Source organism: Panulirus ornatus, chromosome 3 (assembly GCF_036320965.1).
Source record: "Panulirus ornatus isolate Po-2019 chromosome 3, ASM3632096v1, whole genome shotgun sequence".
NCBI classification, from domain to species: Eukaryota; Metazoa; Arthropoda; class Malacostraca; order Decapoda; family Palinuridae; genus Panulirus; species Panulirus ornatus.
Window position 1 is genome coordinate 13,534,338 of NC_092226.1, and position 10,750 is coordinate 13,545,087.

Genomic DNA, 10,750 nt, shown 5'->3' on the forward strand with positions numbered 1-10,750 from the left:
GGGTCTGGGTTGCAAATTTCTTTACTAATTTATTGGTATTTAAGTATTATATTTGAGGGTGAAGTCGTCAGAAATTATTTTTGTATTTCCCTATACATGTACTGATTTTGAATTGATTAGATGATGTTTTGTGTCGTCTTTAAAATTCATAATTTTTCCTGTAAAATTAGTAACCTACCTCAGTGGCCCCACGTGACTTTCAATAAACTTGAAAAGGGAGACCATCTGTTTATTCTTAATTACCAGTCTTAAGAAAATGAGTTATGAATTTTGAAAGATTTTTCACTTTGTAGTTTTTGAGAAGGGTATTGAGATTATAATTGAAGGGCAAGGAATTTTATGGTGTAAATGAAAATGAGGAAATGCTTGTCAAGTGTTCTGCTGAAAAAATAATGATAGGCAGGAATTCAAACTTAAAAAGAGGCGAATCCAGGAGACTGTGTGGCTGAGCGGAGTTAGGGGTCAAAGGTCAGTTATGTCTTTTTTACTGATTGATAGGATTGCAAGGAGTAATGATTGCATGTGAATATTCAGAGAGGAGAGGGGCATTAGGTGGAATGTCTGTCCATTTTTTATTGGTGATGAGTTGAGAAATTGGGTGGGCTTAGGAAAAGAGGAAATAATGTGAGTTGTGAAAGATGTGCATGCTTGGTAAATTGATTTGTGTGCACAGATATTAGGAAAGGTTGGGTGAAGAATGGCATTGGATGAGAGCAAAGAAAACTAGGGTAGTGGAGGGTATTCAGGGAAATTTTGCTTAAGTGTGTGGCACAGAGAAGGTAGGTTGTAGACTCATGAGATAGGATGGGGAGTTGGGGAACAAGGAAGTCCAGTTGCCACAAGAGGTGTATATTCAGGTTGTGATATGTGTTTGTCACCTATAGAAGTCATGAAAAAATGATTTTTTTTTTTTTCATTTTTGTTCAGGTGTATCTAAATAAGAAAGAAGGAAGGATGCCTGTGTATCTCCTGCATGTAGTTGAAAGTGAATGAGGGGTGGGAGTAGGGTGCAGGAATTCCCCCATTCCTTTATTACTTTCTAAGAGAAGGAACAGTGGAAAGAGTCAAATGCTGGATGCTATCTTGCTATCTATCTAATTTATTATTATACTTGATTGCCGTTTCCATGTTAGTAAGGTAGCACCAGGAAACAGGCGAAGAAAAACCCATCCACTCATATACACATATATATACATACAAGATAGGGTTGTACAGAGGAGGGTGGACGTGTTGGAAATAAAATGTTAGGACAGTTTGTGGTGTGAGGTAGTTTGATCAAGTAAGTAATGGAAGGGTAAGAGAGATGTGTGGTTGAGAGAGCAGAAGAGGGTGTGTTGAAAGGATTTGGATGTATGGAGAGAATGAGTGAGGAAAGGTTGACAAAGAGGATATATGAGTCAGTGGTGGAGGGAACAAGGAGAAGCTGTAGACCAAATTGGAGGTGGAAGGATGGAGTGAAAAGATTTTGAGCGATCAGGGACTGAACATACAGGAGGGTGAGAGACATGCAAGGAATAGAGTGAATTGGAATGATGATATACCAGGGTCGACATGCTGTCAATGGGCTGAACCAGGGCATGTGATACATCTGGGGTAAACCATGGAAAGGTTTGTAGCGCCTGGAAGTGATAGGGAGCTGTGGTTTCAGGGCATTACACATGACAGCTAGACTGAGTGTGAAAGAATGTGGCCTTTTTGTTTGTTTTCCTGGCACTACCTCGCTGAAGCAGGGGGTAGCGATGCTGTTTCCTGTGGGGCAGGGTGGCGTCAGGAATGGATGAGGGCAAGCATGAATATGTACATGTGTATATGTGTGTGTTTATTTTATTATTATTTTTATTATACTTGATTGACGTTTCATGTATCAGCAAGGTAGTGCCAGCAAACAGACAAAGAATGGCCCATCCACTCGGCTTTCTTTTTCTTATATATTCACCATTTCCCAAGTTAGTGAGGTAGTGTTAAGAACAGAGGACTAAGCCTGAGGGGGAATATCCTCACTTGGCCCTCTTCTCTGTTCCTTTTTGGAAAAGTAAAAAACTGGAGGGGAGGTTTCCAGTTTCCACTCCCTCCCCTTTTAGTCGCCTTCTACAATACGCAAGGATTATGTGGGAAGTATTTTTTCTCCCTTATCCTCCCTTATTTATACATAAACGCCCATACACATTCATATACATATACATATCAACATGTACATACGCATACACAGACATATACATGTATACTCATGAACATATTCACACTTGCTTTCCGTCATCCATATCTGCCTCATAAGATAGATACAGCATTGCCATCCTAAGTCTGCAAGGTAACAATAGGAAAAAGACAAAAAGAGACCACTTCCGCTCACACTCATTCTCTAGCTGTTGTGTAATGCACCGAAACCACAGCTCCCTATCCACATCCAGGACCCACAGACCTTTCCATGGTTTGCCCTGGACGTTTCACATTCCCTGGTTCAGTCCATTGATAGCACGTTGACCCAAATATATCAATCTTTCCAATTCACTGTATTCTGTGCATGCCTTTCACCCTCCTGCATGTTCAGGCCCCAATTGGTCAAACTCTTTCACTCCATCCTTATAACTCCAATTTGTTCTTCCACTTCTCCTTGTTCCCTCCACTTCTAACACTTATATCCTCTTTGTCAACCTTTCCTCACTCTTTCTCTCCATATCCAAATGATTTCAACACTCTCCCTTCTGCTCTCTCAGCCACTTTCTTTTTATTACCACACATCTCTCTTACCCTTTCATCACTTACTCGATCAAACCACCTCACACCACATATTGTCCTGAAGCATTTATTTCCAACACATCCACCCTCCTTCACACAACCCTATCTATAGCCTATTCCTTGCAGCCATATAATATTGTTGGAACTACTATTCCTTCAAACATGCCCATTTTTACTCTCCAGGATAACTTTCTCTCTCTCCACACATTCTTCTTCACTCTGTCCCCCACCCTATGACTCAATTCTGCCTTCATGGTTCCATTCACTGCCAAATCCACTCCCAGATATCTAAAACACTTTACTTCCTCCAATTTTTCTCCATTCAAACTTACATCCCAACTAACTTGTCCCTCAACCCTGCTGAACCTAAATAACCTTGCTCTTGTTCACATTTACTCTCAACTTTCTCCTTTCAAACACTTTTCCAAACTCAGTCACCAGCTTCAGCAGTTTTTCACTCGAGTCAGCCACCAGTGCTGTATCACCAGTGGACAACAACTGACACTTCCCAGGCCTTCTCATCTCCAGCAGACTGCATACTTCTCTCTCTTTCCAAAACTCTTGCATTTACCTCCATAACCACCCCTTCCAAAAACAAATTAAACAACCATGGTAACTTACCTTCACGCCCTCAATCAATACCCTCCCATACAATTTTCCAGGTTTACTCAACAAACTTATGCCTCTGTAGTTTGAACACTCACCTTTATCCCTTTTGCATTTATATATTGGCATTATACATGCATTCTGCCAATTGTCAGGCACTTTACCATGATCCATACACACACTGAATATCCTTAACAACCAATCAACAGCACAGTCACTCACTTTCTTAATAAATTCAACTGCAGTACCATCATCCACTCCCACTGCCTTGCTGGATTTTATCTTCCTCAAGCTTTCACCACCTCTCCTCTCTTCACCAAACCACTCTCCCTGACTCCCTCACTTTGCTCACCACTCCAAGCAAAACACCCTACATCTGCCACTCTATCTTCAAACACATTCAACAATCCTTCGAAGTACTCACTCCATCACTACCTGTCATCACTTTCCCCTTTTCCCCCTTCACTGATGTTCCCATTTGTTCTCTTGTCTTTCACACATTATTTACCTCCAGCCAAAACATCTTTTTTTTGCTCCCCAAACTCCCAATTCACATTTGCCCTCTCTTGAACCTCTGCACCCTCCTCTTGGCTTCCTGCCACTTTCTCTTGAACATCTCCCCATCATTTGCACTCCTTCCTTGCAAGTACCATATAAGCACCTCTCTTTTCTCTTTTACTAGCAACTGTACTTCTTCATCCCACCACTCACTACCCTTTCTAATCTGCTCAACTCTCACCTTCTTGTACCACATGCATTTCTTGCACATGCCATCACTGCTTCCTCAGATACATCCCATTCCTCACCCACTCCCCTCTCTTCATTTGCTTTCACCTTTTGCCATTCTAAACTCAGTCACTCTTGGTATTTCTTCACACAAGTCTCCTTTCCAAGCTCACTTACTCTCACCACTCTCTTCTCTCCGATATTATCTTCTTTTTTGGAAAACCTTTACAAATGTTCTCCTTCCCCTTCACAAGATAGTGATGAGACATCCCACCAGCTGCCCCTTTCAGAACATTTGCATCCAAAACTCTCTTTTACATGCCTGTCAGTTAATACGTAATCTAATAATGCCCTTTGACCATCTCTCCTACTCACATACGTATACTTGTGTATATCTCTTTTTAAACTAAGTATTCCCAATTACCAGTCTTTTTTCTGAATACAAATCCACAAGCTTTTCACCATTTCCATTCACAATACTGAATTACCCATGCATACCAATTATACCCTCAACTGCCATGTTACTCACCTTCATATTCAAATCATCCATCACTGATACCTGGTCTTGGCACCAAAACTGCAGACACTCACTTGACTGCTCCCAAAACACTTGCCTTGTGCTCTTTCTTCTTATGACCAGGTGCCTAAGTACCAATAATCCCCCTTTTCTTGTCATCCACTATCTATATATATCTTTATCTCTCTCACCAGTCCCCTTCAGGAATTCCCTCAAGGATTGGCCACAGCAAATGACTCTCCATAACTGATGAACTTTGATGCTGCTTGTTAGCCTTTAGTGCTTCACACTTAACAGGCCACTGGCAGAGGGGGACTTATGGCAGTGGACACAATCTTGCTCATGGGAAATAACAAACGTTCAAAAGATTAAAGGAATTTTACAAGTCCTAACAGTATTAATCTTATGTTTTTTTGCCTTTTGGATGGCCCTTTTCTTGATAGTTGCTGCAGTTATGCTGAGTAATACACTGTATTGTACAAAACAATACAGTCACAAGGGTATTCGGTGGGAGGAGACAAGGTTGATGATGGCTGGGCCGAGTGGTGAGCCAGCTGCACCCAGCCTCCCAACACCAGAATATTGTTCCCTGCTTTATTTCCATTTAGTGTGAAGACGTTTTTCTTATTTGTTTTAAATAGAGGTGCTTTGTGGAAGGTGTTATGAACATATGGTGCAGGAGGAAAGCTATTAGAAGTAGTAAGAGTTTTTATCAAGAAAGTAAAACACAGAAGTAGGTAGGTAGGAGGGTGAATGGTTTTAGGCGAAGATGAGTCTGCAGCAGGGGTGTATGTCACCATGGCTGTTTATGGATGGAATGTTGAAGAAAATAAAGTTTCTTGAAGAGAGGGGCATGTATGCATTTTGTTAGGGGTGGGGGACTGGAGAGGTGATGCAGTTGTTGCTGATGACTTGGTACTGGTGGCAGATTTGAGTGAGCAACTGCTGAAGCTGGTGTCTGAGTTCAGGAGATTGTGAGAGAGGAGGAAATTGAGAAGTAAATGATTCAAATGGAGGTTATGTGATTTACCATTACAAAGAGACAGAATGGGAAATTCTGAGTAAGTTAAGTGTTTTAGATACTTGAGAGTGGACATGGCAGCGAATGGGAGATGAGGTAAGTTATAGGATGGATGAGGGATGAAGGTCCTAGAACAGTTCAGGAATGTGTGGAAAGAGGTAATTATCTGAGAGGGTGAAAGTGGGTTTTTTCAAAATATTGTAGTCTTGACTGTATAGATGTAAGGCATGGGTTACATATGAGAATGTTCATAGAAGGGTTGATGTGTTGGAAGCTAAATGTTGGGGATAACTTGTATAAGGAAGGTTGATCGAGTAAGAAATGATAGGGTAAGAGAGAGTTGTGGTAATAAGAAGAGCATGGTTAACAAAGCTGAAGAGCTTGTGCTAAAATGCTGTGGACTTATAGAGAAAAAGAGTAAGGAGAGTTTGACAGAGGATATATGTGTTTGAAGCAGAGGGGACAAGGAGATGGGGAAGATCCATTTGGATAGAAAGAATATGGTTTTGAGTGCTCAGGACCTGAACATGCAGGAGGGTTTAAGGTGTGCACAGGATGGAGTGAGTTGGTAAATTGGATGACATGCTGTCATTGGACTGAATCAGGGCAAATGAAGCAGGTGAGGGAAACCATAGAGAGTCTGTGGGACCTGGTCGTGGATTACACATGACAGCTAGAGAATGGAGATAAGCAAAGGAGACCTTTTCTTCCTCAGCTTGTGTTGCTACCTCACTAAAGCACCTAACAGTGAACAAGTATGAGAGAAAGAAGAAAAAGAAAGGTATTATTTAAACATGTAGATTTGACACTGAATTTTACCCTCCATACACAATGGGAGATAATGCTGAATGAATATTGAATGTTCCTTGTGTATTATGTTTACGATACTTCTGATGCCCATTCCCCCAAAGAATTCCCTGAAGGAGGTAGCCACAACAAAAGAGTCTACATAGCTGGTGAACTCCAGGACTGCTGCTCAGCCTTAAGTACCTCACCCTGATAAGGCCACTGGCAGAGTGCAACTCTAGTGTTGTGTGCCTTTTTCAACCCAAACATCTGAGGATATAAGTTTTTAAGTTGTGAAGGAAGGTAGCTCTTGATCAGTTCTTCAAATGTCCTTTTCAAATATTATAGAAATTCTGAATATACAAGGCACTTTAACATATCTCAGTTTAAGACAGTAGGATGGATGATTGTGAAAAGTTTGGGTTTTCAACCCATATCTCTGAGGATATAAGTTTTAAAGTTGTAAAGGAAGGTAGATCTTGTTCAGTTCTTCAAATGTGCTTTTTAAATACAATAGCAGAAATTCTGAATATACAAGGCACTTTAACGTATCTCAGTTTAAGACAGTAGGATGGATGATTGTGAAAAGTAGATTTTTCAGCTTTTCTTGAAAGAGAGTGGTGTGTGAAATAGACATGGGTGTTTTAAAATATACATTTTGATTGCAGCACATTAGAAAGAAATATTTCCACTTGTTCATTGCTTTCTGTATTTTATGGAAAAAGGGACTAATGCTCTTAAGCTGACATTATGAATAGTTAGGAAAAGATATTGAAATAGATTCTTGATGTAATATAATATAAAGAAAATAATAGCTTCCTTTATGATGTTATGATGATTATGGTATTTCAGTGAACAGATGTAATCATACAGAATTATTGAGTGTACTTGGAGAATATGATTATCTTTGTTCATACTCATTTAAGTAAATCAGCTGTTTCAAAGAGTTCCTCCTACTCTTCAAAATGACACCATCAAATATCTATTTGATACTGAAATTTTTTTCGGAAAATAAAGTTTAACATTTGTTAAACATTGTCAAAATCACTACAGCTTTGCCTTTTTTTTTCTTGAAAGAAAAATACAATGAAAAATTCATTGTATTTACAAATTGATAGTGCTGATAGAACTGCTGACAGTTTATTCAGTCACATTATTGATACAGTTCGGTGATTTCAAATTGAAAGCAAATATGTTGGACAAGGCGTGTGGTCAGTATTCAGAGAGAAGGAGTGTAAATGATTGGTAGATGTACAAGAGAAAATGCCAGAAGGTCAAGAAGGTGCAAGGTTTGAAAAACAGAACAAATAAGAGTTGGTTAAGTGATTGTCAATAAACTGATGGAGACTAAGATGTTTTGGAAGGAGGTTAATTGTGTGAGAAAAACATGACAACAAATGGGAACATCATTGAAAGGGGCACATGAGGAGATGGTAAGTTAGTTCATGGTAAGGTGAGGAGGACTTGGTGTAAGTATTTCTAGGGAATGTTGAATGTGTTTGATGATAGGCTTACAGATATAAGCTGTTTGGATCAGTGGGTATGCGAAGTTAAAGAGTTAATGTAAAATGGTTTGATGAAAAAGAGGATAAAAGCTTGATGCAAGGTGAAATATGGTAAGGTGGCTGGAATGGACTGTACTGCAGTTGGATTCCTTAAAAAAAAAAAAAAAAAAAGAAGAGGATAACTGTGTTGTTCATTGGTTAGTCAGGATTTTCACTGTATGGATCATGGTGAGGGGCCTGAGTATTGGTGGAATGCATGTATGTATATTGCTACTGTTATAAAGGCAAGCTGGATAAAGTTGAGTGTTTAAACTACGGAGGTATAAGTTTGATGAATGAACCTGGTAAGTTGTTTAGGAAGGTGTTGATCGAGAGCATCAGATTAGGGAGGAGCGGTGTGGTTTCAGGAGTGGGAGGATCAAATGTTTGCTTCAGAGAATGTGTTTGAGATATACTTAGAGAAACAGATGGATTTATATGTGGCATTTATGGATCTGGAAAAAGGATATGATAGGGTTGATAGAGGTGCTTTGTGGAGGGTCTTAGGAATATATGTTATGGGAGGAAAGCTACCAGAAGCAGTGAGAAGTTTTAAACGAGAGTGTGAGGCACGTGTGCGAGTATGAAAAGAGGAGAGTGAATGGTTCCAAGTATTGGATGGTCTGCGGCAGGGGTGTGTGTTTTCACCATGGCTGTTTAATGTATTTGAGGTTGGGATGGTTAGGGAGGAAAATGCAAGGGTCTTGGAGACAAGGGCAAGTATGCAGCTTTTAGTGGATTAGGGGATGTGGGAAATGAGTCAGTAGCTATTTGCTAATGACAAAACACTGGTGACAAGATTCAAGTGAGAAACTGCTGAAGTTGGTGTTTGAGTTTGAGAATTATGATGGAGGACGATAAGAGTGAATGTGAACAAAAAGTTATTAGGTTTGGCAAGGTTCAGGAACAGGTTAGTTGGGATGTGAGTTTAAATGGAGAAAACTTGGAAGAAATGAAGTGTTTATAGATACCTGGGCTCGCACATAGCAACGAATGGGGTCATGGAAGCGGAAATAAGAGTGTGGGTGAGGTTTCTGGGAGAATTGGGGAATGTATGGAAATAGAGGTCGTTATCTGAGAAGGCAAAAATGGGGATGTTTGAAGTTTTAGTCATACTAGCAATATTATATGGTTGCGAGGCGTGGGCTATAGATAGGGTTGTGCTGAGGAGGGGGGATGTTTCAGAAATGAAATGTTATGAGGACAATATGTGGTGTAAGATGGTTTGATCGAGTAAGTGATAAGAGGGTAAGAGAGATGTGTGGAAATAAAAGGTGTGGTTAAGTGTGAAAAAGGTGTGCTGAAATGGTTTGGATTTATGGGGATAATGAGCGAGGAGAGGTGGACAAGAGGATGGAGAAATGAGAAAAAGGAGCCCAAAGTGCAGGAGAAAGAATAGAGTAAAAAGAAAGAAAGCAATCGATGCTTGAACATGCAGGAGGGCGAGAAGCGTACGCGGAATAGGGTGAATCTGAAATGTGTGTATATGGGGAGCAATGTGGACTGAACCAGGGTATACGAAGCGTCCGGGAGAGGTCTGTGGGACCTGGATGTGGATAGGGAGACGTGGTGTCGGTGCATAACACATGACAGCTAGAGACTGGATGTGATCGGATGTGGCCTTTCTTTGTATGTTTCTTGGCGCTACCTCGCTGAAGCACGGGATGGCATGCTGTTTCCTGTGGGGCCGGGTGGTTAAAGGCGAACATATATATATATATATATATATATATATATATATATATATATATATTTTTTTTTTTTTTTTTTTTTATACTTTGTCGCTGTCTCCCGCGTTTGCGAGGTAGCGCAAGGAAACAGACGAAAGAAATGGCCCAACCCCCCCCCCCCCCATACGCATGTACATACACACGTCCACACACGCAAATATACATACCTACACAGCTTTCCATGGTTTACCCCAGACGCTTCACATGCCTTGATTCAATCCACTGACAGCACGTCAACCCCTGTATACCACATCGCTCCAATTCACTCTATTCCTTGCCCTCCTTTCACCCTCCTGCATGTACAGGCCCCGATCACACAAAATCCTTTTCACTCCATCTTTCCACCTCCAATTTGGTCTCCCTCTTCTCCTCGTTCCCTCCACCTCCGACACATATATCCTCTTGGTCAATCTTTCCTGACTCATTCTCTCCATGTGCCCAAACCATTTCAAAACACCCTCTTCTGCTCTCTCAACCACGCTCTTTTTATTTCCACACATCTCTCTTACCCTTACGTTACTTACTCGATCAAACCACCCCACACCACACATTGTCCTCAAACATCTCATTTCCAGCACATCCATCCTCCTGCGCACAACTCTATCCATAGTTTAAATATATATATATATATATATATATATATATATATATATATATATATATATATATATATATATATATTTAAACTTCGCCATCTTCCGCGTTAGCGAGGTAGCGTTAAGAACAGAGGACTGGGCCTTTGAGGGAATATCCTCACCTGGCCCCCTCTGTTCCTTCTTTTGAAAAAAAAAAAAAAAAAAAAACGAGAGGGGAGGATTTCCAGCCCCCCGCTCCCTCCCCTTTTAGTCGCCTTCTACGACACGCAGGGAATACGTGGGAAGTATTCTTAATCCCCTATCCCCAGGGATAATATATATATATATATATATATATATATATATATATATATATATATATATATATATATATATATATATATATTGGAAAGGATCACAATTTTGCGCGTGATCAAGTATATTCCTATGAGTCCACCAGGAATATGAAACACGATAAGTTCCCAAGTGCACTTTCGTGTAATAATCAC